At 49.5% G+C, this 26,676-nt stretch overlaps 1 protein-coding gene across 6 annotated transcripts in view; it reads left to right on the top strand.

The window, feature by feature from the left end:
- The window catches only part of ST3GAL4 (ST3 beta-galactoside alpha-2,3-sialyltransferase 4), a 58,073-nt gene that overhangs the window by 22,033 nt on the left and 9,364 nt on the right, over nt 1-26,676 (top strand). For 2 of the 6 annotated variants that reach the window (XM_012470135.2, XM_064375569.1), the window contains exon 1: nt 5,880-5,895. The exons of the other annotated variants lie outside the window; for them this stretch is intronic. The gene's annotated coding sequence lies outside the window, so the exon portion shown is untranslated. Of the gene's footprint in view, nt 1-5,879; nt 5,896-26,676 lie in introns of those variants that run through there. 6 annotated transcript variants of the gene reach the window in all.

Below are 26,676 nucleotides of genomic sequence, written 5' to 3' on the forward strand. Positions count from 1 at the left end.
CCACGCCTGGCTACTTTTTGTATTTTTAGTAGAGATGAGGTTTTACCATGTTGGCCAGGCTGGTCTCAAACTCCTGACCTCAGGTGATCATGCAACTCAGCTTTCCAAAGTGCTGAGATCACAGGTATGAGCCACTGTGCCTGGCCAACAACACCACCGCCCCCTCCCTTTTTTTTTTTTTTGAGACAGAGTCTTGCTCTGTCTTGCCCAGGCTGGAGTGCAGTGGTGTTATCTTGGCTCACTGTAGCCTCCGCCTCCTGGGTGCAAGCGATTCTCCTGTCTCAGCCTCCTGAGAAGCTGGGAATACAGTCATGTGCCATCACACCCGACTAATTTTGTGCTTTTCGTAGAGACGGAGTTTCATCATGTTGGCCAGGCTGGTCTTGGATTCCTGGCCTCAGGTGATCCACCCACCTCAGCCTCCTGAAGTGCTGAGATTATAGGCGTGAGCCACCACACCTGGCCAACACCACCTTTTTACCAGTTAGGGAACAAGCTCTCCCCTTTTGAGCAGTTAAAGTATCAGAACTCTTCTATTGTTCAATACTCCTGAGACCAATTTATTCATCCCAGATTGTACTGCTTAAGATAATTCAAAGTATCATTTAAACTTTTTTCAGAAGTTGGTAAAATGTTAATTGATTTTTATCAATTCAGACACTCTCAACTGAGGGAAAAGGGCCCTTACAGAACTATGAACTCCAGAACCCCTTTATAAGATTGGGTTTGGGATAGGATGATTCTCTTTTGTGAAGGATCACTTAATGTACAAATGACTCTAAGGATTTGTATGGCAATTGAAGAGTCATATCTAATCATTTTAGGTAGAAGATAACCCAAACCACAGATCCAGACTGGCTAGGTGGAACACCTTTCTATATTGTGTTGCTGCATAAGATGAATAATTCAGTGTTATCTATAGAAAGGGTCAAAGTGGATCCTCTTACCCGCCAATTAGGGGTGATATGAATGTTATGGTTTTCTTGGTCACATCTGCATCTGCACAGTGCCATGTTGAATGGTTATGGTTTCAATTGGAGTAGGAACAAAAAACGTTTCTATGAATTTGATAAAATGACTGTATGCCATCATTAAGGATGATTGGTATCTTTCCAAATATGACCTAAGCGTTGATCTGTCCAATAAACAAGTCTATTATTTACTTTACATAGTGGATCTATTGAGGCATACAGTTTGCCTTTAGAGTTTCCATTGAACCAATGTCTAGTTCTAGGAAGTTCTCTGATGATATGGTTGAGGCTTTCACGGTCATGTTCTGATTTTATATATGTGTCATCATATACAGGAGTCTAGTCTTCATAATCTGTGTCAAACCAAAGAATTTGATTACAGAGGGATTCTGGAACACTGCCTAAATTAGGCCCAGTTCCATTAATGTTTTCTATGCATAGAGATAAGTTACCATTAATGATATTAATCGTAGTTGTATATCCCGTCTCCTCTATTGCTTCCTCCCAGTGCTACACTGATTGATCATAAACATCAGTCAGCCTGCCAAGGGAAGGATACTAAACCTTTTCATAATGCCAGTTTCCTGAATTGCTCACTCAAGTGTGTATGGGAGCAGGTTCTAATATTAGTTGTGATTCTTTCCATTTATCTAGAGGATTATGTAGCCAGCAATTTCTTAATAGCGAGAATGGCTTCATGTTGAGCAGGAGGTCTTAGAGGATATTCAGTTTGAGTAATGAAATTCCCTAACAAAAATAAAAGTGTGAACATTTTGTGCTAAAACAAAACAAAAACAAGTCTGAGTCAATGGAAGGGAGTCACATGGATTCTTGTTTCATTGTCTTGGGAAAGCTATTTCATGATACCGTCTACTTTTAAGGAAGGATTTCTCTTGGGCATCCTTAACTTTACTTATATTTTATTGTTACTTTATTTATTTATTTTTTTGAGAGGGAGTTTCACTCTTGTTGCCCAGGCTGGAGTGCAGTGGTGTGATCTCGGCTAACTGCAACCTCCACCTCCCGGGTTCAAGTGATTCTCCTGCCTCAGCCTCCTGAGTAACTGGGATTACAGGCATATGCCACCACGCTTGGCTAATTTTTTGTATGTTTAGTAGAGATGGGGTTTCACCATGTTGGCCAGACTGGTCTCAAACTCCTGACCTCAGGTGATCCACCCACCTCAGCCTCCCCAAGTGCTGAGATTACAGACATGAGCCACCACACCCAGCCAAGTATCCTTAATTTTAAATCACATGTAGGTTGACAAGTCCAAAAGTATAAGAGAGTTTTATTAGTTATGAAACAGGTACCCAAGGTCAAGATCCTGAAGTTTTGCTACAGTGAGAATATTAAGAAGAAACTGGTAAGTCTCTTTTTCAACAGGGCTTAAGGGCAGTAGTTCTCTGTTGTCTTTTACCAAAGACCTAGTCTCTGCTGGGAGCAGTGGCTCCTGCCTGTAATCCTAGCACTTTGGGGGGCCGAAGCAGGCAGATCACCTGAGGTCAGGGATTCCAGACCAGCCTGGCCAACACGGTGAAACTCCGTCTCTACTAAAAATACAAAAATTAACCAGGCATGTTGGCGCATGCTTGTAATCCCAGCTACTTGGGAGGCTGAGGCAGGAGAATCGTTTGAACCAGTGAGGTAGAGGTTGTAGTGTGCCGAAATTGTGCCATTGCACTCCAGCCTGAGCAACAGAGGGAGACTCTGTCCAAAAAAAAAAAAATGGAATCCAGTCTCCAGATTCCAGGTCATGGAAGGCAGGATCATCATCAGTAGGCAGATCACAGAAAGCCTCCTTCACTTGGTGGAATATACTTTGGCATAATACATCAAGGCCTTGCAGTATTGAGTCATATCAGAGCCAACAGTATAGCAGATAAATGAAGTTCTATTATGAAAGACACAAGTTGTTCAGTATTTATTTCATAGTCAGTTTGTGTTTTCCCATAGGGGTTGATGTTATTGCCATAAAGGCCAGCGGTAATTCTTTTGGCCAAGATAATTCAGTTGACTGTGTTAATTTAGCTAATTTTAGTTCTGTGGTACCATTTCTCCATTCAGCCTTTCCAGAAGACTGAGAGTGAAAAGGGCAATGATAGTGCCATTAGGTCTGTAAACTCTTATTTGGTTGATAACCTGTCAAAGTGAATTACCCTAGCACTGGAGATCTCCTCGGCAGGCAGGTGGGATTTCATCTTTCTGGAGCCCGAGGGTCTTCAAAAAAGAGCTGCCCAATGGAGCTTCCCTTGCTGGTGAACTCCACCCTCTTTTCTCCAGAGCTCTTTGCCCCGCAGGTACCTGTAGGGATGGAGGGAGTTGGCCAGAGCAAAGAGGAGATTTTTACTGAGACCTTATCCAGGTGAGCACACAACATCCTTTTGTGCTTGGGCTGATGTGTGCATTTCTCTCTGTTAATGCATACCTGGGAGTGTGCAGATGAGGGTGTGAGAGAGTATATGGCTGTGCATCCTTGCATAGACAAGAACATGGGGTGTACTTGTGAAGGTGCACAACCCCTCCCCAATGCGGGCCTGCCGTGGTGCCTCCCTGCCCCTGGCCCAGAGCATGCCTCTGTTGGCTTTGAGAGCCTGGCTTTGCACTGTGGCTTTATTCTGCCTTGGAGACCAGCTGGTCCCCTGCTGTGGTCTCTCATAGTGGAGAATGATCCCTGCCCACCCATTCAGTTGTCTGGCAGCCCTGGGGCAAGTGTTTGTCCCCCATCTTCCAAACTAGATGTGTGTAGGGGTTCCCTGCCTGGAGTCCGAACCCAGCCAGGGCGGAGGAAATGGGCACCAGTTACCGTTACCCATTCCGGCTCCATATGGATTTGGTTTGACAATAAATCTCCCTCTGTGTGTTCCCAAGCACCTTACATAACCGGGGGCTCTGGGCAGAGGAGGAAAGAAGGAAGAGGTGGAGATGGGGACCACAAGATACTAGGATGGGATGGCTGGAAAGGACACAGGGACCAGGAGGAGAAGGCAGGAGATGAAGGCCAGAGAGGAAGAGAGTGGGAGCTGGTTTTCACCTCCCAGTTCTGCCTCCCACCTCCTGGGGAGGGGAGGGTGGAGTCCAGGCCATGGACCTCTGCGTGTGGATGCTTTGTCTTGTTCTCCTTGGACCTTTCCCACCAGTTCTGAATGGGCTGAGGAGGGCTGTGGGACCTGTCTGGGGTGAGGTGAGGTCGGGTGTTGGTCTGGACTTGGGAGGCTGTTCCTTGGCTCCACCCACCCGGTAACTGAATAAATACCATTAAAAGAAAAATCTGTTTCCTCTCTCACTCCCGGCTTCCATTGCCTTCCCCCAGGCCCCATCCCTGGTTCCAGAACCCCCCTGACCGCTCCTCTTGCGGTGCTCAGGAGGGCAGAATAACTGTAGCCTTTCCCTGTGCCCTGCCACGCTGGTCCCAGGCCCCCTCCCGGCCCACTCATCCAGGGACACAGCCCAGGCCTTGGCCCACCCCCATTAGAGGGTGTGTGGCGCTGAAACGCACTCCCGGCTCCATGATCAGACACTCTCTTCTGAGCATCACTGACCCTGCAGCTGTCCAAATAGAGCAAGAAGCAAATGTTCTCCTTGGGGCACAGCTGGACTGACAGCCCTGCAGGGCCAGGTGAGCTGCCAGGCCTGGGTGTGCTCTCAGGTGTAGGTGTAGGTGAAGGTGAAGGTCTCGATTCCTTCAGCTCCTCCTGGGCAGAGGGAACAGCCTCTCAGGAGCAGCCAGGAGGATTGGGGACCTCTCGGCTCTCCCAGCTTCAGCTGAGGCTGGGACCTTGGGGGACTTGCTCTCTTGGTTGTTCCCAGGCTGTCTCTGGTCTGTGCCTCAGTGTCTGGGTTTCTGGCACCAGGCTTCCTTGGGAAGAGCCTCTGGGTGTGCACCAGCCCTGAGGGTGAGGCTCGTCCCAGGCTGCAGGGGACTGAGGGCTCAGCTCTTCCACCTTGAGAACAGGGATGGTCCCTCAAGGCTGGGAAGAGGAGGAGGTGCTGGCCAGGACCTTAGATTACCCAGGGCATGGGGCTGGGGCATCACAGATGTTGGAGAAGCCAGGGTTCAGGCACTTGGCAGGACCCCTAGCACCACCTTCAGTTAACTTAGTGTCTCTGCCCTAGGGTATCGAATGGGACCCTGGGCTGGCTGATATGTGCAGAGGTGGGTGCGGGCCATTGCCCAGACTGGCTGAACAAGTTGTAGGCTCTGGAATCCTCTGTCCCCAGGCAGTGACCAGGCCCTGAGAGGCCTGAGTGTGGCCCTCCCATCACTTCCCCAGGTATGAGTGCAGATGACCCTGAAATTGCTAAAGCCTTGGGTCTTGAGCCCAGAAAGTGTGAGCAGACTGGCAGGGCACCCGGATTTGGGTGCTGGGTGGGCTGAGAGAACAGTCCCTGTCACTGGGACTAGGCACAGGTGCAGAGAGGCTGGGCCAGGCCCAGAGGTTAGTGAGAGTGTGTTGTGTGGATGCCCAGCCAGGGAGTCTCCTTCAGGGGCAGCAGGCTCTGCAGTACCCTCGGTCACAGCCACAGGCTGCCCTGGGACAATCCCTGGTCCTTCTGGGAACATACCTGTGGGACTCATAGGTGTGGCTGGGTCTCCTGGCAGGAGCTGGTCTCTTCCTGGGAGTTGAGTTTGCTGGACAGAGGGTGAGGAGCCCAGGGTTCCCCTTTCCCTGGCTTTGGAGGAAGGAGGTCCCTGAGGGCTGGCACAGCCACTCCCTGCCCCTTGGAGGCTCCAGGCTGCCTGATGATAGCTCCGGGACCTGTAGGCTGACAAACAAAGTCTACAGGAGCCAGAGCTGGGGTGGGAGGAACACAGTGGGCCTGAGGGAGGTAGAGCAGCAGCAGCAGCTGAGCCCCTGGCCAGCCCTGAGGAATGGGGGAAGAGAGCGCCCTGGCTGGGGGAGCCCCTCAGACCCCGGAAGCTGTATGTGGGCACTGGGGGTGGGGGATGGGCAGAGCTGTGTGTGTGTGTGTGTGTGTGTGTGTGTGTGTGTGTGTGAGGCCAGGCTTGCGGATGCCTGAGTACGGACTAGTGTGTTTGTGCTGGAGAAGCCTGTGTAGGTTACTGACATGGGAGGGCCAGTGTGAGCTGTAGGGACTGGAGAGCTGGCACAGGAAGGGGCTATCTGTCCCTCCTGGCTCTGGGTGTGGATGCAGCTCTGTCTGTTCCACATTTCCCCACCAGAGCTGGCCCTGGGTTATCTCAACCACCTAGAGCTTCGACCAGCCCCGCCCCACATTCACACCAGCTCCCTCAGAGGGGCCACTGCACAGAGACTTAGCTCTGGGCACCTAGAACGGCTCCTTCTCCCCTCATCGTCCTTCCCTCATGGCCCACCTTTACTCTGAGGGGGTGGACTCCCTGCTGGGGACAAGCTGGAGAGGGAGTCTCTTGCAGCCTTCTTTGTTGGTGGGGAAGGGCTGCTGCAGGATGGAGGGCTTGCTTTTCCTGCCCACCCCTCCCCGACCCTTCACTGAGTCCTCATCTGGGGGCCCTGCCCCACTCTCCCTCCCACGTGCAGGGGCTTCCCCTCTGGCGAGCCTGCCTCACTTCTCCCCGGCTGAGCCCTTTTACCCTGCTGGCTCCTAATGGGACTTCAGGTGTGGACCCTCAGCTGCACAGGTCCAAAAACTTCCTTGTTCATCAAGCACCAGGCTGACCCTGGTGTCCGTCTCAGTGCCCAGCAGATGTTCTGGTGAGGGGAGGCGGGGGTGCAGGGTCTGCCGAATGAGGGTTCCTACTCGGAGGAGACAGAGGAAAGGGGTTTCTGAGCCCAGATCTTTGCTGCTCTGAGACACTCAGAACCAGAGCGGAGAGGCTGAATTCAGAGGCCGTAGTGTGGGGCAGGGCTGGAATTAGTGGCACCTGTGTGGGACTCCAGGGCTGAACATTGGCCTGTGCTGTCCTGCTCGGGGATTTGGGGGACCGGGTTTAGATAGAGTCCATCATCTGCATGGGGAGCACTGTTCTGGAAGTGGACTCTGCTCAGGTGTGGGGGGCCTGCCTATGGGGGGCACCATGGTGGAGATGGAGCGCCGCTCATGACAGGAGGCTGGTGTCTGATCAGGCTGAAGGATCCGTGTGCCAGCCCTTCTGGGAAGGCGGAAAGAGGCGGAACTGGTCAGGGCCTGGGCGCCAACTCCAGGAGGTGCCACACCCAGAAAGAGAGTGGCCTCCTCCCCTCCCCTTCTGCATGCCACCCATCCCAGCAGCACCCCCTGAGGCTGGGCCATGGATGGTTCTGAGTTGAGGGCAGGGCAGGGTGGGAGTGGCAGTGCCTCTGCCTGTCTCCCTGGCTGCGGCAGAGCCTGGGTCACATCTGGAGCAGGAGAGGTGAGTGTGATTGTGGTAGTGGTGGGGGCAGTGGCTGAGGACCCCTCTCTTTGCTGGGCTGGGGCAGAGCTTGAATGGAGAGGGGCTGCCTTGTGCCTGAGAAGGGAGGGGCAGGTGTTGCTGGCACCTTCCGGGTCCTGAGTGCCTGCTCTGTTGTGCCCAGCCCCTGCTGAGGCTGTGGACGTTCAAAACCAGTACATGTTTTGAGGCTCAGGACACCTCTGAGGACTTGCTCCTGTTACCCCCACTTAAAAGACGAGGACTCTGAGGCTCTGAGAGGTTAAGTATCTGTTCTGGGTCACCTGGTCAGTTTCTGAGCTCCACACAGCTCATTCCAAATTTCATGGCTGCACAAAGTGTAGGGAATAAAAGTAGTTCCTGCTGCTTGTACTTTAAATCCTGGTTCCACCATTTTTCAGCTGTCTGATCTTAGGACCCTTAATGTATTCTCTTTGTGCCTCAGTGTTCTCTGTAAATGAGAACGAAAGAGTACTGTCTCATCAATTGGTTGAAAACTTCAGTGACATTTTGCACAGCAGCTGCCGCACAGCCGCAGGGATGATTTAAAAGTGAATCCAGGACGGGACGTGGTGGCTCACACCTGTAATTTCAGCACCATGGGAGGTAAGGCAGGAGGATCACTTGAGCCCGGAGTTTGAAGCCACCCCGGGCAACATAGTGAGACCTCGTCTTAAAAAAAAAAGGTGAATCCAGGGGTGTCATGCTTTGTTTCTAATGTCCTCCAGTGACATTCATGACACTCAAACTTAGAATCTTAGCTCTTGGCCTGTCATGTCTACACCATGTGTCCCCATGGCCTCCCTGGCACCCCCTCGCCTTCCTGGCTGTCTGCATCGCATAAAATTTTCTGTGCCTTGCACCCAACAAGCCCAGGGTCTTGGGCACTTCTTTCAGTCTGGAACCTTGTCACCTCCCTGATCTTCCCATGCCCGCCTTTCATGTAGGCCTCAGGTTCACAGCCAGCTCCTCAGAGGCATGGTTCTTACCCTCCAGTGGCCAAGGTGCTGGCTCTCACTCTCTGCCCTCGTGCTCCGTGTTAGCGGTCCTGTGGTTTGTGCCATTGTCCCATTGTCTCCATCATTTCCTGTGTGCCATGTGTCTGTGCCCCCCGAGGATGAACGCCATGAGTCCAGGCTTGTCACCCTGTTTCTGCCGTGCCATAGTGCCTGAGTCAGTGCCCTGCTTGCAATCGGCCTGCAGGCCCTGTGGCTTCTGTTTCTGCTGACCTGTCCAGCCTCACTGTGTCTGGGGAGGCCTTGGGGTCCCCAGCGAGTGCTGGGACAGGAGTATTATTCCACTAGGACTTCTGTGGAACAAGTAGGGAAGGAGTGATGTGCCCCCTGAGGCTCTCCTGGGACCACACAGGTTAGTCCTGTGGGTGACCTCACTTTAGAGAGGGCTGACTAACTGTCCCAGAATTAGGACGTGGGTGCAGCTGGACCAAAGGTGGCGGGAGCCAGCTCTGCAGAAACCATACCTGCTCATGAGAAGGATATCCTTGTGAGTACAGAGGAAATGGCACGGAGAAAGACACACACCCGGGGTGGCTCTGCCAGCTTCCCCTGGGGTGCTTCTGGCGAAGCCCGGGTCTGTGCACACCCAGGTCTTTGCACTGTGCTGTTTTAACTTGGGAGGAGAGGAGGAAGTCAGCTGCTCTGAATGGTGTTGCTGCTAATCTGTACAGCACTTTTCCTGTAAATTAGGAAAGGGACTGCCCCACTCCCTTTCCCCCACCCCCATCCCCCACCCCATTGGAGAAGCCCTGCACCAGAGCATACAGTTTGGCAAGCAGGGGGAGGGCTGGAGCCCAGCCTCACTTGCCGCCCTGGCCGGGCGGTGATTGCCCAGGGTGCATACTGTGTCTGGTGCTCTGCCCTGCTGTTTCTGTCCTCAGGGTAGGACACGTGGAAGGCAAGGAGGGCCGGTCAGTGGGAGGCGCAGGTGCTGCGTGTTCTAGGGTCTGAGATCAGCTGCTTCCATTCAGTAATGGTCTTTGGAGCTATGTTGTCTGCTCATGCGACCTCCCTTCCAGATAGTGCCATCTTTTCCCCATTTACCCAACAGAAAACCTGAGACCTAGAAAGGTAGTTAACACTCAGAAGTTATAGTTGGTCCAAAATTCACATCCAAGTGTGAGACTTCAATATTTATTTCTTATTTTTTTTTCTTCCTCTCTTTTTTAAATCAAATTTTATTTGAAAGGGTACCAGAGTCACCAGCTTTATAAAGATAAGCAAGCCAGATGTGCTGGTTCACGCCGTTAATCTCCGCATTTTGGAAGGCAAAGGCAGGTGTGTCAGTTGAGGCCGGGAGTTTGAATCATCCTGTGCAACATGGTGAGACCCCATCTCTCCAAAATTTCCAAAACTAGCTGGTTGTGGTGGTTTATGCCTGTGGTCCCAGCCCCTGGGGCGGTGCTGGGTAGAAGGGTTGCTTTAGCCTGGGAGATGGCTGCAGTGAGCCGAGATCAGGCCTCTGATCTTCAGTCTGGGCTAGAGAGCAAGATTCTGTCTCAAAAAAAAAAAAAAAAATTAATCAAGGTAAACAGTACAAACGGGAATATGAGCATAAGTCACTCTCATTCCAGACCCCTGGCCCACAGGAATAGCCTTTGTTTTGAGTCCTTTGAGGAATCTATTCATGTACAGACATGTCTGGGTATGCAGGTCACTCTTTTGTGAAAGTGCATTTGGAGATATGGATATCATTGTTTTGTACAAGTCTTTTCAGTTTGGATACTATGGATGTTATGTTTTAGAGACTAGTTGAAATCAGCATGCATAGGTTTGCACCCTCTTTTTCACAGCTGTATGGTGTTTCCTTGTCTGTGCGTAGATTTCATGTTCTTTCCATCTTAAGCTCTTAGAAAAAGTGCTGGTGAAGATCTTGATAGACAAGTCTCTGTGTAAACATAGTAAACTTTGTAGAATAAAGTTCTGGCCATGGGCCAAATTCCCTCCCAGAGGTGACCCTAGTTTTCATTTCCTTGTACATCTGCGAGAACTCAGGCCCCTTGTGTTTTGCTGTTACGATGAGTGAAATACGCTGTCTCCACTACCCTGGAATATATAAATGTAGATGAGCATAGTTTCTTATTTGCTATTCATTTTTCTACATTAAAGTAAATATTCATGTCCTTTGCCTATTTTTGTTTTATTTATTTTCTTTTTCTTTTTTGAGACAGAGTCTGTCTCTGTCTCCCAGGCTGAAGTGAAGTGGTGCAATCCCAGCTTGCTGCAACCTCCACCTCCTGGATCCAGGCGATTCTCCTGCCTTAGCCTCCCAAGTAGCTGGGACTACAGGCACCCACCATCACGCCTGGCTAATTTTTGTATTTTTAGTAGAGGCAGGGGTTTTACCATGTTTGCCAGGCTGGTCTTGAACTCCGGACCTCATATGATCCACTCACTTTGGCCTTCCAGAGTGCTGGGATAACAGGTGTGAGCCACTGCGCCTGGCTCTTTGCCTATTTTTAAATTAGGTTTCTTTTTTTTTTTTTCCTTTCTGATTTGCGTGAACACGTTATAGGCTCAGGGAATTTACTGATATGTTATGTATAGGTTGCAAATGCACTTTAGTTTTCAGTTGTCTTTTTTTTTTTTTCTGAGATGGAGTTTTGCCCTTGTCACCCAGGCTGGAATTCAATAGTGTGATCCTTGCTCACTGCAACCTCCACCTCCCAGGTTCAAGCGATTATTCAGCCTCAGCCTCCCAAGCACCTGGGATTACAGGCGCCTGCCACCACACCCGGCTAATTTTTGCGTTTTTAGTAGAGATGGGGTTTCACCATGTTGGCTAGGCTGGTCTCGAACTCCTGACCTCAGGCAATCTACCTGCCTGGGCCTCCCAAAGTGTTGCGATGACAGGCATGAGCCACCACACCCGGCCTCAGTTGTCTTTTAAGTGTTTAATTTGTCTTCTCTCCACTCCTCCTCTCTCTTGCACTTGCTGTCTGTCTCACTTAAATTTTATGTAGGTGAATATGTTCATCTTTCTTTGTTTAGCTTCTCAATTTATATTTCTACACTATCTCTGTTCATTCCTTTTTTTTAATATGAAAATATTTCTGTAATAGACTTGCATGTGATAATCTACCAGGTTGAACAAATGGGAATATTATCTCTCATGACATTAGATATTTTTTTTCCTTTACGAAATGTAATATTACAAGTATAGAACCAAAGACATGCCCCTGTGACCTCTTTTATTCTTCCTCATCTCCCTGGAATATAATTCTCACTTAAAGTTGGGTATATACCTATGTTTTATTCTTTCATCACATACACAAGCACACACTGTTTATATGCATAAATAGTGTTGTTTTTGGACTCCTACTTTACGTTTGTTTTTGCAACACTTTTTTTAATATGTTTTTATTTTTATTATTTTATTTAATACAGGCCCTTGCTCCGTCACCCAGGCTGGAGTACAGTGGCACTGTCATAGCTCACTGCAACCTCCATCTCCTGAGCCCAGGTGATCCTCCTACCTCAGCCTCCTGAGGAACTGGGATGATGACAGTCCTAAGCCACCAAGTCTGGCTAAGTTGTTTATTTTATTTTTTATTTTAAAAATAAAGATGAGGCCGGGCGCGGTGGCTCAAGCCTGTAATCCCAGCACTTTGGGAGGCCGAGGCGGGTGGATCACAAGGTCAAGAGATTGAGACCATCCTGGTCAACATGGTGAAACCCCGTCTCTACTAACACAAAAAATTAGCTGGGCATGGTGGCGCGTGCCTGTAATCCCAGCTACTCAGGAGGCTGAGGCAGGAGAATTGCCTGAACCCAGGAGGCGGAGGTTGCGGTGAGCTGAGATCGTGCCATTGCACTCCAGCCTGGGTAACAAGAGCGAAACTCCGTCTCAAAAAAATAAATAAATAAAATAAAGATGAAGTCTTACTATGTTGCCCAGGCTGGTTTCAAACTCTTGGGCTCAAGTGATCCTCCTGCCTTGGCCTCCCAAAATGCTGGGATTACAGGCATGGCTTAAAAAGTTAACATTATGCGTTCAAGTTTAACCCAATTAGCCCGTATGGATTGATGTCTTCAGTTCACATGGCTATATAGTATTCAGCTGCATGAATGTAGCACAGTGTATGTAGTCATGGCTGTACTGATGATAGTTGTTTCCAGTTTTACTGCTATTGCAGCACTGCCTAATACATATCCTGGAATGGGTTGTACTTATATACTTTCAAATGGAATTACCAGATTGTAAAATATGCACATCTTCAGCCTTACTAGATATTATGAAGTACTCGTCTAAGCCTTTTTGTCAATTCGTACTTCTACCAGCAATGTGGAAATGATATTTGGTTTTAATCTGTATTCCCTGGTCACCAGTGAGCCTCAGCATCTTTTCCTATGCCCACTAAGTGTTTGGGTTTAATCTGTGAATTGCCTTTTTGTGTTCTTTGCTTTTTTTTATTTTGTATTCCTTTGATTGTTTTGGTCGTTACCATAAAATGTACAAACACAAGGTTATATTGGCCACCTTAACCCTTTTTATGTGTATAGTTCTGTGGCATTAAGTACATTTAGAATGTGCTTCCATCCCACCATCCATCTCCGGAACTCTTTTCATCTTGTCAAACTGAAACAACCTACCTACTAGTCAGCAGCTCATTTCCATCTCCTGCTAGTCCTTGGCAGCCACCGTTCTGCTTTCTGTGTCTATGAGTGAGACTGCTTTGAGTACCTCCCATAAGTGGAATGATATTGGATTGGTCTTTTCAGGACTGGCTTATTTCACTTCGCATAGTACCTTCAAGGTTGATCTATATTGGTAGCAGAATTTCCTCTGTTTTTCAGGCTGAATAATATTCCATTGTATGCAAAGACCACATTTTATTGATCAGTTCATCCACTGATGGACACTTGGGGGGTTGCTTCCACGTTAGCTGTTGTGAAGTGAATGATGCTGCTATGAACATGGGTGTACAGATATCTCTTTGACATCCTGATTTCAGTTCTTTGGGGGACCTACCCAGAAGTGCAGTTGCTTGATCCCATCTTGTCCCTTTGCTTTCTTGTTTTTTTTTTCTTTCTGTTTAATGGGAGTATTGATATATTCAAGTATTTGTTGATTACATGCATTATGCCTGACTCGTTCAAAGTCTGATGTCTTGAGCACTTTGCAACCCTGTGCCTGCTGAGTGATGGAACAGCTCTGAAAAGGTCTGTTCTGGAGTAGGGGTGCTGTTTTGGAGAGCAATTCGTCAGGGGCTTGGGTGCTGACTCTAGGAGGTGCTGTACTTGGAAAGACAGAAATAGAGTGTGACTTCCCCAATGTGGTCTCCTTTCTTTTCCTCACCCCTTCTCTCCCCCTCACCCCAGCAGTGAGCCCTTGAGTCTGGCTCTGTAGGTGGATCTGCATTCAGTGCAGGGCGGAGCCTGGGTGCCAGTGTTCCTCCTTGAGTCCCTGGCTGCTGCAAGGTCCTGTGTAGCATGTGGTATGGACTCAGCAGCCAGCAGGAGAGCTGAGTGTGGTTGGGGTCTTGGTGGGGCCAGTGGCAGTGGATCTCTCTCTTTGTTGGGCTGGGCCAGCGCTTGAATGGAGATGGGCTGCCTCGTGCCTGGGGAGGACAGAACCCAGTGTCACTGACACCTTCTGGGTGCAGAGTTCTTGCTCTGTGTTTGGCCCATACCTAATGTTGTGAACTTGAAATACAGGGATATGTTTTGAGGCTCAGAACACCTGTGATAACTTGGTCATGTTATTCCGTGTGTGTGTGTGTGTGTGTGTGTGTGTGTATTTATTATTATTTTTTAACATCACTGACCTGAAGACATTTACCCATAATTTACAGATGAGGAATCTGAGGCTTTGAGATTGTCAAGGTCACCTTGCCAGTGACTGCAGAGGCTGGATTGGCCCATGGGTCCGATTCCGTACCCCTCTCCACTGGCTCCTGGAGGCCACATGTACCTTGTGCTTCCTGGGGCTTGGTCCTGGGGTTTCATCTCAGGTTGACCTTCTTTAGGAGGAAGTAAGTAAGGAGGAAGGAGAGTTCCTCCGTATTCGGATGTCCTCGAGCCTGCGGCTCTCCTGGAGTTTATTATCTGAGATCAGTCAGGCATGACAACCACTGGTTCCGCAGAAACCACATTTGCCTGGGGATAAAGGGGGTCCTTATGAACTCATCGACAGGCATTTGGCAGAAAGTGTGCTGGCTCTGCCAGCTTCCAGTGTGAGCTTCTAGCAAGCCCCTGGTGCCTTAGATGCCCAGGTCTTTTCAAAATAAGCCTGGCGTGTTTTAACTTGTTGAAACTTTCTGCTCACAGTCATCTTGTTTGCTGATTAATTCAGACCTCCATTCATTTAAATATTTGTCAGTTACTCACCATGTGTCAGGCATTAAATTTAGTGCTGGAGATACTACGACACATAAGTCCCTGCTTACTGAGTGTTCAGTGTAGCTGATACTTACGACAGTGTGGTTTAAGTGCCACAAAGGAAATAAAGCAGCATGATGTGACAGAACTGGATGTGGTGGAGTGAGGAGGCTTCTCTGGACTAAGTGGTCTGAACCCCATGCAGGGAGAAAACCATGGCCGGGAGGAGAGGAGGTCGGAAGAGAGGTCTGGGCTTCGGTCCCAATGACTGATTCCAGATCCCTCAACATTTATAACGTGACTAACTCTTGTTCTTTTTTTTTTTTTGAGAAAGGATTTCCCTCTGTCACCCAGGCTGGAGTGCAGGGGTGTAATCATAGCTCACTGCAGCCTCAATCTCCTGGACTCAGATGGTCCTCCTGTCTCAGCCTCCCAAGTATCTAGGACTACAGGCGTGTGCCACCACACCCGGCTAATGTTATTTTTGTAGAGACGGGCAGGGTCTTCAGTTACATGCCTTGCAAGTAGCAGAGACAGGGTTTAGTCTCAGTAATCAGTGCCTAGGGCACAGGTATTTGGCCAGAGGAGAGAAGGCTCAGGGGAGCCAGTTCCATCTGACCTGCTTGCTAATTCAAACATGGCTGCCCACCTGCGTGGGACCTGGCAAGGTGTGTGAGGGGTAGCTGGGTGGCCCACATGCTTTGCAGGCACTGGGGCAAGATGCTGGGGGTCAGGGAGAGGTTGGGTTTGGGCAGAGTAGAGGTGATCGAGTGGCTGGGGAGGCAATGTCACCTTGAATGTGTTTCCATACCCAGGGGCCAGATGGCCCAGGAGGAGGGGGATGGAGGCACGGGGAGAGAGTGAGGTCTTTTTGACTTGGGTGTGCTTTGACTGGGAGTCAGAATGAGCAGGGCCCCTCCACAGCAGGGCTGAGACATCTCAGCCCTCCTAATTTAGCCTTTCTGAAGTAGAGCCTTGGGAGCTGATCAAGTTTAATAAACTCTCCTGGTGCTTCCAGCAGGCGCTTGAGGGTGGACCCCACTGCCTTCTGGTCATAGGAAGTGTGAACTAGCAGGAATCCTGGAGATTTTCTCGCCAAACAGTGTCCAGTCAAAATAGAATGGGAGCCAGAAATACAAGCCACATGTAATTTTAAATTAATTTTCAAACATTTAAATTTAGCCACAGTTTTAAAAAGTAAAAATCAATAGGTGAAATTTATTTTAATATTTTAACCCAATATAGCCAAAATCTTGGCATTTCAGTGTGGGATGAGTATAATATAATGAAGGAGCTGTTTTATTCTTTTTTTTCTTTTGTAGTAAATCTTTGAACTCCAGTGTGTATTTTCCACTTAAAGCACATGTCATTGTGGACTGGCCCCACTGCAAGTACTCAGTGGCCACCTGGAGCTTCGGTCACCAAGTGGGATGTGGTGGGGCTGGTGCAGTCCACCGTTCTCAAAACAGGCATCTGGGGTCGGGGATGCAGGGCACTGTCTGTGCTGGAGGCAGGAGACTGACTGTGCTGGTGGGAAGCCAGATTCCAGCCCCAGACCCCAGTACCTTTAGCTTCAGATCCTTGGGGTGGGTACATTGCTTCTGCTGGGAGGGAGAAGTGCTCGGGAGCCCCTGATAGGACCTGGGGCAGGCCCACACAGGCGCTGCATTTCTCTTCTATCCTGGGCCTGGCGCTGCTGTCTTGACTCCCACCTCATCACACTGGCTTCAGCTTTCTCACCCTGAGAAGGGAATTCAAAGCCTCTGCCCCTCCCAGGCAGACACCAGGATATGATTTTCTTTTTTCTTTCCTTTTTATTTGAGACAGGATCTTACTCAGGCAGGAGTGTAGTGGCCTGATCTCAGCTCACTGCAGCCTCCACCTCCCAGGCTCAAGTGATCCTCCCACCTCAGCCTCTGAAGTAGTTGGGATGACAGGCGCATGCCACCACACCCGGCTAAATTTTGTATTTTATGTAGAGATGGATTTTCACCATGTTGCCCAGGTTGGTCTTGAACTTCTGAGCTCAAGCAATCTGGTCTCCTTGGTCTCCCAAAGTGCTAGGATTACTGGTGTGAGCCACGGGGCCCTGCCCTGGGTATGATTTTCAAGTGGTTGGTGTCTTGTGACTGGCAGCTATTAATGGGTGATACAGTGTTTCTATACAGGAGTCTGCAGTGCCAGGAATCTGCAGGGGCGGATTGGGGGGTGGGGGAAGCCTGTGGAGCCCGAGGGTGGGAACAGAGAGCCTTCTTTTGCTGTAGGTGGAAGCCTGTCCGGCTCCTTTCCCTCTAAGGTAAGACAGCTTGAGAGATGTTTTCATCTTCCCATGCGTGGCCCTGAGGCAGTTAGCCGATCAGTTACTCACTGTGCTCTCTGCCGACTCTAATGAGCCAAGAAGCCTCCCTGTGCCCAGGCGTGCTGTGATCACAGTGTTCAGTGATGAGGTGAGGCTGCAGTGTCCAGCCAGGGGCCACGCCATAGGGGCCGGAGGGCATCTGACCTGCTGTTACTGCTTCTTCCACTCTTGTTCCGGCTATACTGGGGCAATGCCATCCGACTAACAGATCCATTTATTAATTCAACACATTTGTATTGAGAGCCTACAGGGTGGTGGGCACTATTGTAGGCACAGGTGACACAGCAGCAAGCAAAACAGGAGAAACATCTTTGCAAGCAGGGGAGGGAATCTGCAGTGTTGGGTGTGTGGAGTTGTTGCTGGGAAGTAGAGAAGCTGAGTAAGAGCTGGACAGAGAGAGATAGTCAAGCCCATGTCTAGGGAAAAGCATTCTAGACTGAGTGAACAGAAATCAGACACAAAGCTGAGAGGAAATGCTGTGGGTTGGCAGATACCGTGGAGACTCACTCCTGGACAGGCTGTGGAATGTGTGGAAGCAGGTACAGCCCAGGCCCACGCTGGGGTTCAGCAGGGAAGCCAGAGGAGTTCGGGGCCCTGGAGACCTGGCTTACAGTGGAGCGAGTCAGTCCGTGCCAGTGGTGGGATGTGGCTGCAAGAAATGGTCAGATTCACGGAAGTCTGGTGTCCAGCTGGCAGGCGTTAGTGATCCCACGAATACAGCTGTGTGCTTTGAACTTGCACTCCAGAGCTTCCAGAGAGCGCCAGGGCTGTGGGGGCTAGAGACTGTGTCTGGTGCAGAAGCGTGGCTGAGAAGGGGCTGGACAGGCTCTTGGTCACTGTGTGGAGCCTTCAAAGGACTTGGACGTGCTTGAGACCCCCTTCCCCTAATTGCTGTATAGGGCAGGGTGGACATCCAGGGATCTTGGAGTCTAGGGAGCCAGTCTGCACAGGATGGTTTTAGAAGAAGCTATAGGGTGTGGGGGTTTGGGGTGGGCTCTGGACAAAGGAGCAAGAATTCCAGTCCCAGCTCCACTCCTCAGGAGCTGTGCAACTGACCCCTTCCCCACCTTAGTTCCCTGGCTGTACAATGGAGGTAATTATCATGTTGAACTCACCGGGTTGAGATAATATTTAATATTTGCACAACCCTTAAAAGCGTCTAGCACAGTGGTCCTCAACTTTTGGAAATGTCTGGAAACATTTTTTCACACCTGAGGAGTGGGATTTCCTACTGGTGTCTAGTGGGTGGAGGCCAGAGATGCTGCTAAACATTCCATAATACACACGACAGACCCCGTAGCAATGAACTGTCTGGTCCCCAAAGTCAGTGGGGCAGAGATTGAGGTCAGGTTTCATGTAAAGTAAGCGTGTAGTACATTTCAGTTGTTAATGGGACACGCAACACATCTTTATTCACATGTTATTACTTATTTGTCAGATGTTTATAAAACATCTGCTACATTCTTGGCAGTTTAATAGAATCTGGAGATACAAAGAAGTTCCTGACCACAGAGGTCACTGCCTCACAGGCAAGATATGAAAGCACAGAATTATATAAGACAAAATTACATTATACCATAAAGCATATTGTATAGTACACTTACCCTGGTGGGCTCTTGGTATAAAAAAGTCTCCAGTCTCAGAGGTCACGGGATAGTGGGCAAGACATGAAAACCTCGTATAATATAAAGTGGTGTTACCTTTAAGTGCTGAAATTAAGGCATAACCAGTGTTTCATGGGAACCAAAACATCAGTCATTTAGAAGTATAGGTCAAGCCTGCACACAAGAGGAACCATTTGAGCCAGATGTTGCCAGAATGGGATTGTCCAAGCGAGCAAGATGTGGAGGGTTAAGACGTTATCTTAGTCTGTTTGGTGCTGTTATTACTACCAAGCAGGTAATTTACAAGGAGCAGAAGTTTATTTGACTCACAGTTCTGGAGGCTGGGATGTCCAAGATCTAGAGACCACATCTGATGAGTGCCTTCTTACTGTGGCATCTTAATGGTAGACCGAAGAAGGGCAAGGTGGAGAGAGAGAGCAGGAAGGGGCCTAATTGTCCTTTTATAAGGAACTCACTCCCATAATAATGGCGTTAACCCATGCATGAGAACAGAGCTTCGGGGCTTGCTCTCTCTTAAGAGGCCCCACCTCACAACATTGTTACATTTGGAATCAAGTTCCCAGCACAGGAACTTTGAGGGACACATTCAAACCACAGCATTCTGCCCCAGTTCCCAAAATTTATGTCCTTGTCACATGAAGAATACGTTTGCTTCATACCTATAATCCCAAATTCTTAATTTGTTTCAGCACCATATTAAAAGTCCGAAGTCCACAGTCTCATCTAAGTCAGCTATGGGTAAAACTCAAGGCATGATTCATCCTGAAGCAAATTCCCCTCCGGTCATGGGCTGTGACATCAAGCAAATTGTCTACTTCCAAAGTACGATGGTGGGACAGGCAGAGGACAGACATTCCATTTCCAAAAGGGAGAGATCAGCAAGAAGAAAGGGGCGACTGGTTCAAACAACTCCAAAACCCAGCAGGGGGACAATACTAAATCTCAAGTCTTGACGACAATCGTCTTTGACTCCATGTTCTGCCTTCCAGACACACTCCAGTAGGGACCTGGGCCCCCCAGGCCTCTGGCAGCCCTGTTCCCTGGCTTTGCTGGGCTCAGTCCATGCAGCAGCTCTCACGGATTGGAGTCTCGTGCCTGCAGCTCTCCCAGGTTGCTGTTGCACACTGGTAGCTCTGCAGTTCTGGGTTGTCAGGATGGCCTTACTCCTACAGCTCCACTAGGCTTCCTGGGGACTCTGAGCAGCTCTGACCCCAAGTTCTGCTGGGCATTGCCCTAGGAGGGGCTCCCTGGTGGTGGCTCTGCCCCTGCAACAAGTCTCTGCCTGGGTCCCCTCAGGCTGTCCACAATATCCTTGGGAATCTAGTTGGAGAGAGCCAGGCCCACAGCTCCTGCGTTCTGTACTCCTGTGGCATTAAGACCACGTGGATGCCACCAAGACTCACCACTGGCACCTTCCAGAGTGGTAGGTCACGCTGCACCTGGGTCCATTTGAGCTGTGGCTGGGGAGGCTGAGTAACACTGGGCCCAAATGTGGGAGCAGTGACTTGAGGTGGCCCTGGAGAGTGAGCCACAGGTCCTGAGGGCTCCCAAGACCTGGGTTTTGAAATAGTTCCTTCCCTCAGGTTTTGGCACTCTAGGGCTGTGGTCACAGGGACCTCTGCAGTGCCTTTGGGATCATTCGCATTGTCTTGAATACAGCCTCCAGCTTCATTCTTATTGTACTAATCTCCCTATCAAACTGTGGCTCTGGCCAATATTAATCTCCTTCTCAAGTGTTTCATACTGTTATTCTTAACAAACTGTCAAATGGTAACTCGCCTGCACCCTTGCTTTCCTCTCCTGAAAATTCTTTCATTCTCGACTACAGGGCCAGTCTGAGTCCTTCCCATCTAAGTTCTATTTCACTTTTCGTTATAAATTTATTTTTCTTTTCTTTTCTTTTTTTTTTTTTTGAGATGGAGTCTCACTCTGTTGCCCAGGCTGGAGTTCAATCTCAGTTTACTGCAACCTCTGTCTCCCAGGTTCAAGCCATTCTCCTGCCTCAGCCTCTGTAATAGCTGGGATTACAGGCATATGCCACCATGCCCAGCTAATTTTTTTGTATTTTTAGTAGAGATGAGGTTTCATCATGTCAGCCAGGCTGGTCTCGAACTCCTGACCTCAAATGATCCGCCCGCCTCAGCCTCCCAAAGTGCTAAGATTACAGATGGGAGCCACTGAGTCTTGCGATGCTTTTCATTATGAATTTCATCTTTAAATCATTTCTTTCTTCTCAAGTTTTACTGTATACTGTTAAAAGAGGTCATACAGCACCCCAAATGCTTTGCTGCTTAGATATTTCCTCTATAAATAGCCTAGTTTATCACTCTTAAGTTCTGCCTTCTATACAGTTTTAGGACCTGGACACAATGTAGCCACATTCTTTGCTGCTTTATAACAAAGACGACTGTTATGCCAGTTTCTAGTACCAGGTTCCTCAGTTATGTCTGAGACTTCATCAGAATGGCCTTTACCATCCATATTCCCACCACCATTCTGATCACAACCACTTAGGTAATCTCTAAGAAGTTTCAGACTTTCCCTGTAACTCTTCTAATCCCTCTCTCTCCTTCCCTCCCTCTGTCCCTCCCTGCTCTCTCTTTTCTTCCTTTCCCTCTCCTCTCCTCCTTTCCCCTCCCCTCTCTATTTCTTGGCACCAATTTTCTGTCTTAGTTCGTTTTGTTCTGCTGTAACAGAATACTACAGATTGAGTACATTATAATGAATAGAAGTTTTTTTGGCTCATGGTTCTGGAGGCTGGGAAGTCCAAGATCAAGGAGTTGCTCTGGCAAGGGCCTTCTTGCTGCATCATCCCATTGTGGAAAGTGGAGTGGCAAGACCGAGAGATCAAGAGGGGACCTAACTGGCCTTCTATAAGGAATCCAGTCCCACAATAATGGCATTAACTCATCCATGAGCTCGGAGTCCCATGATCTGAACACCTTTGATTAGGCGACACTGTTGCACTGGGGACCAAGTTGCAGCATGTGAACTTGGGGACACATTCAAACCACAACGGGCACCTTAATAAAGGTGGAAAAGGGATGTGGCAGCTGCAGTGTGGGAGGGAAAAGGTGGCTCCCTTAGTATGCTTGGGAGGAGGGTAAGAGATGCATCTGCAGTTCTTGTGGCCCCAGACTGAAGGGCCCTGGTCTCCTGCTAAGGAGCCTTGGCTTCATGTAAGGGATGCGGAGCTACTGAAGCAACAGGGTGGTTTGATCCATATCATTTCTTAGAAAGATGCCATGTTGGCAGTTTCGAAGAAGGGACGTGAGTGAGGAAACACTTGTGGTGAAGAGACCAGTTAGGAAGCCTGTAACTTGGGGTGGGATCTGGAACCAGGCTGTGGCTCCAGAAGGGGAGCTGGGGGGCTGCACTCTGAAGGATTTCTGAGGGTTTAGACAATGTGACCTTCACACTGTGGCTGAGTTTTGTAAGATCTGACATCCACAGTGCTACCTATGATGCCAGGCCTGGGGTAAGGAGCTTAGCAAGTATTTGCTAGAATGAGCAAATGGGGGTAGAATTGAAAATATTTAGTAACCATGGAGTGGGGGTGAAAGAGGGAGGCGTTGGGAGACTGTGTTGATAATATGGGGATTGGGAGCGAGGAGAGTCCAGCTTTGAACGTCTTCTTCCACTTGAGGAATTTAAGATCATCCAGCTAGAAAATTGGAAATGTTAGGATGGGATGTGGAAGAGAAATTAGCACTGAAAATAAAGAGCTTGAACCATCAGTGTATGAATAGTAGTTAAACCTCTGAAAACGAGTCAACATGTCTGGTGAAAATGTGTGGCGGGGAGAGGCAGAGGTTCAAGGACAGCTTCCCGGAGAATACCAGCATTTAAAGGGTGGGCCCTTGGTGGCTTACACCTGTAATCCCAGCACTTTGGGAGGCTGAGGTGGGCAGATCACTTGAGGTCAGGAGTTCAAGACTAGCTTGGCCAACATGGTGAAACCCTCTACTAAAATATCTACTAAAAACACAAAAATTAGCCAGGCAGGGTGGTGGGTACCTGTATTTCAGCTACTTGGGAGGCACAAGAATCGCTTGCAAGGTGGAGGTTGCAGTGGGATCGTGCCACTGCACTCCAGCCTGGGTGACAGAGGCGGACTGCCTCTCAAAAAAAAAAAGGGTAGGTCCCAGCAGCAGAGCCTCCTGTTTCAGAGGCAGAAGGAACCTGAAGGGTTATAAAGCAGCAAAGAATGTGCCTACATTGTGTCCAGGTCCTTCTTGACCTTGACCTAGAAGCCAAGGAGGAGGCAGGGCCAGCAGCATCAAAGGCCTCCTAGCACAGTAAAGACTGACAATAGACCTTTCTTAGGTTTGGCAGTTAGACAGTCACTGGCCTCAGCAACAGCAATTTCAGAATAAAAATAAGGGTGGAGGGAGTGGCGTAGCGGCGGGGGATAGAGTGGGAAGTGAGGGTGTAGTACAGGTGAAGAAGTTTGATCACTGGAGGGGAATGAGGGAGATGCAGGGAGAGCTTGAGGAGGAGACTGAACAGAGAGAGGCTTGTTGTTTCTTTAGGAAGAGGGAGACTTGAGTATGTTTATAAGTCAGAGAATAGAGAAGGAAGAGGTGGGAGACACAGGGCAAAGAGGGTCATTGATTGCCAACTATTCTGGGGAGGTGAGGAGGTTTTGGTGTCTTGGTGAAGGATTTGGGGGAAGAGAGGAGGTAGGAGAGTCTAGAGGTAGCAAACAGCAGGCAGACAGGGGGCTTCAGGTTTCCCTATGTAACTGAGGACAGTGATGGCCAGGTGTGGTGGCCCATGCCCATAATCCCAGCACTTTAGGATGCCAAGGTGGGTGTATTGCTTGAGGCCAAGAGCTTGAGACCAGCCTGGGCAACATGGAGAAACCCCATCTCTACTAAAAATACAAAACTTAGCCTGGTGTTGTGATGCATGCCTGTAGTCCCAGGTACTCAGAAGGCTGAGGCGTAAGAATCGCTTGAACCTGGGAGGCAGAGGTTGCTGTGAGCTGATGGCACCACTGCACTCCAGCCTGGGCAACAGAGCAAGACTGTCTGGAAAAAAAAAAGAACTGAGGACAGTGAGAGTAAGTGATCGCTTAAGATCACAGAACAAGCAAGTAAACTCCAAGCTTCTGCCCCTCTGGTCTTCCCCATCCCTTCCCTGAATATTAAGCCATATCATTTTTATGGGTCCAGGGGCTCTGAGGGGCTGGGTACCATACTGTGCCCCTGGGGGCATATCTGGCTCTGCCCTTCTTGGTTTGGCAGGTACCTGCTGAGTACTCACCGTGTGTTAGGCTGGGAATGCTGGGGCAGCAGGAGGCATGGTTTCTGCCTCCACTGGGCCTTATTTCTTCACCTTGTCCCCAAGTTCTGCCCTTGGGCAAGTTCTGTGGTAGAAGTGACCAGCTCCCTTAGGTCAGGGACACCTTGGTTCCTAGCAGAGCACCAAGAGAGCAGATGGTCTTCCTCCCTGGGGGCAGCTTTGCCCAGCAGATTGGGTGAGCCGCCCTCCTGGTGAGAGGCTGGTCCCCTTGGACGTGAACGGATTCGATGCCTGCTTTCCCACCCAGGTACTCTACTGTGGCTTTTCTCCTGCCCTTTATGCCCAGAGCTAGACCAGCGATGTGGGGTAGCTGCTGGGAGAAGGCGCCACGTTGTCTTGAGGCAGCCTGGGGCCACTGAGCAATCCTCTTGCTTGGACCCACAGGGGAGGGGGTTAAACCCCTGATTGGGTATAGCGGAACAAGCCCTAAGACTCGCCCAGTCTGCTTAGTGCAGTTTTGGAATGAAGACAAGACAATGTAGAACTTTATTGGGGAAGAGGTAAAAGAAGCGCTAATTGTCTTGCTGTTCCAGACTGGTTAGTGCTGCTCACCATGGAGCCAAAGGTCTTTTTCCTGGAGGACAGGCCTGGAGGGTACCTGAGTATTTGTCTTTCACTTGAGGTGAAATGAGCTCTGTGTAGTGTCGTGTTTCCCACCCAGCCTGCGTTTTAGAATCACAGAGGAGGTGGGTTCTTGGTTTGTTTTACTATTCGCTATTCATGCCTGCGCCCCAGCCCTAACCAATTAAATAAACGTCTTGGAGAGTGGGGCCTAGACTGGCTGAATGTTTTTAAGCTCCTCAGGTCATTTCATTGTGCAGCCAACGCTGTGACCTATGAATAGAAAGGAGGATGAAACTTAAGTGAGATGGAGAGAGGAAGCAGGGAGGGCGAGAGAGGCTGCAGTTCCTAAGATCCTGAAATGTTAGAGCTGAAGGCATCCTGGTTCTGAGCTCTGCAACTCAGAGTAGTCCCAGCCATGCAGCAGGCCCCATGCTAACCACGCAGCTGGTTAGAATGCAGATCCCCACCCGCTCTCTGGCACCCTCTGAGTCACAATGTGCACATCAAGGTTTGAGAAGTGTGCTTCACATCACCCACAGATCATCCAGACCAGTGGTTTTCAACCTTGGCTGTACATTATAATCACCCAGGGGACTTCAGCGAATTCCAGTGCTGGGCTAGATGAATCAGCCCAGAATTCGTGTGTGTGGGACCCAGATACTCATTAAAAAAAAATTTTTTTTTTAAGTACTTTGGGTGAGTCTCCTCTTCAGCCATAATCAAGAACATCAGCCTTGACCAGTGCTTCTCAAACTTGAATGTATATATGAATCTCCAGGGTATCGTGTTCAAATGCAGATGCTGATTTTAAGGGTCTGGAAGGGAGCCAAAGAATCCACTTGTCTGAGAAGGGCTCTGGGATGCCCATGGGACTGATCTGACCTTTTTTGAGCAGTGAGAATATGCTGATTTCTCACTTTGACAGCAAGGAAACTGCAGATCAGAGAGGGAGGGATGATCGTCCACCGTAACCAGCATGCTATGCATTCAGTACTTTCTGATGTACTCTACCGTGTGCCAGGCAGTGTGCTCGATGTGGGATTAGACCTGCAAACAGGACAGATCCAATTCCAACCCTCACAGAGCTTAGATCCCAGTTGAGGAGACAGACAGAAAGCAAACAAGTAAGTAACTAAGCTGATTACAGATGGGAAAAGCTATGAAGCCAAGGAGGGCCATGTGGTAGGGAATGACTCAGAGTTTGCTATGGGATGAAGGGTAGCGAAGGCATTGCCCCTTTCAGAAGAGCTGTTGGGGAAGTTTCTAGGATAACACCTTTAACTGCGGACTTCTGATTACTTTTCTTTCCCGGACAGGGCCAGGCTTCATCCCCTCTGGGGTCTGGGGATGGTGTTTCTGACTCTACTGAGGGAGTCTGACCCTGGTCCCTGCCTGGCTGTCTCCTCTGACTCAAGACTGATTCTTCAGTGCTTATGAGCTCAGAGTGGAGGCTGGGAATGAGCCTGCTGGGGAGCAGGACATTGACTCCATCATGGGACAGGGCTCAGGATCACTGGTTAATGGTTTGTAAAATGGACCAGGCTTCATCCAGATGCTGTCCCCAGCCCCTATGAAAAAAATGGAAGGTTTCCATTGGTGTGCAAATGCTAGTGCTTACCTCTGTTTCCTGACTGACCGTCAAAATCCCCTGGACCGTTTCTGAAAATGCCTGTTCCAGGCCATACTCAGGCTGACCAAGGCGGTCTCCAGGGAAGGGCCCTGGAATGTTTTTAGGAAGTGATCCAAGTGACTCTTCCAATCCAGACCATCAGGAAGCATGGTGTGGATGGAAGAAACTGGCACTTGGCATCTGGTGCCTCTTTGTGTGACTGTGGAAGCCACTGAAATTTCTTCCGCAAGTATTCTGCGGCGTGGCCCTGGCTGAGCTGTTGCCTGTGAGGAAGCCTCTGCTTGTGTGCGGGGGCGAACAGCAGCTCACCCCTTCCCATGCACAGTCGTCACTTTGCTGCCTTCGTTGGAAGCATCTCCCGACTCCTCTTCGACCACCTCTCTTGCCACTCCCAGCTCCCCATGCTCCCCATTCAAGCACCTTCTCTCCCTGCGCTTACCCCATGGCTGGGTGGGGAGGTTTGAGCACCGTTTGCATTTGGTCAGGGTCTAGAAGGGATCAAGGAGGCCTCATGAGGACATGTCGTAGCCC

Source organism: Aotus nancymaae, unplaced genomic scaffold, assembly GCF_030222135.1.
Source record: "Aotus nancymaae isolate 86718 unplaced genomic scaffold, 86718_ANA_hifiasm-v0.15.2.pri h1tg000012l, whole genome shotgun sequence".
NCBI lineage: Eukaryota > Metazoa > Chordata > Mammalia > Primates > Aotidae > Aotus > Aotus nancymaae.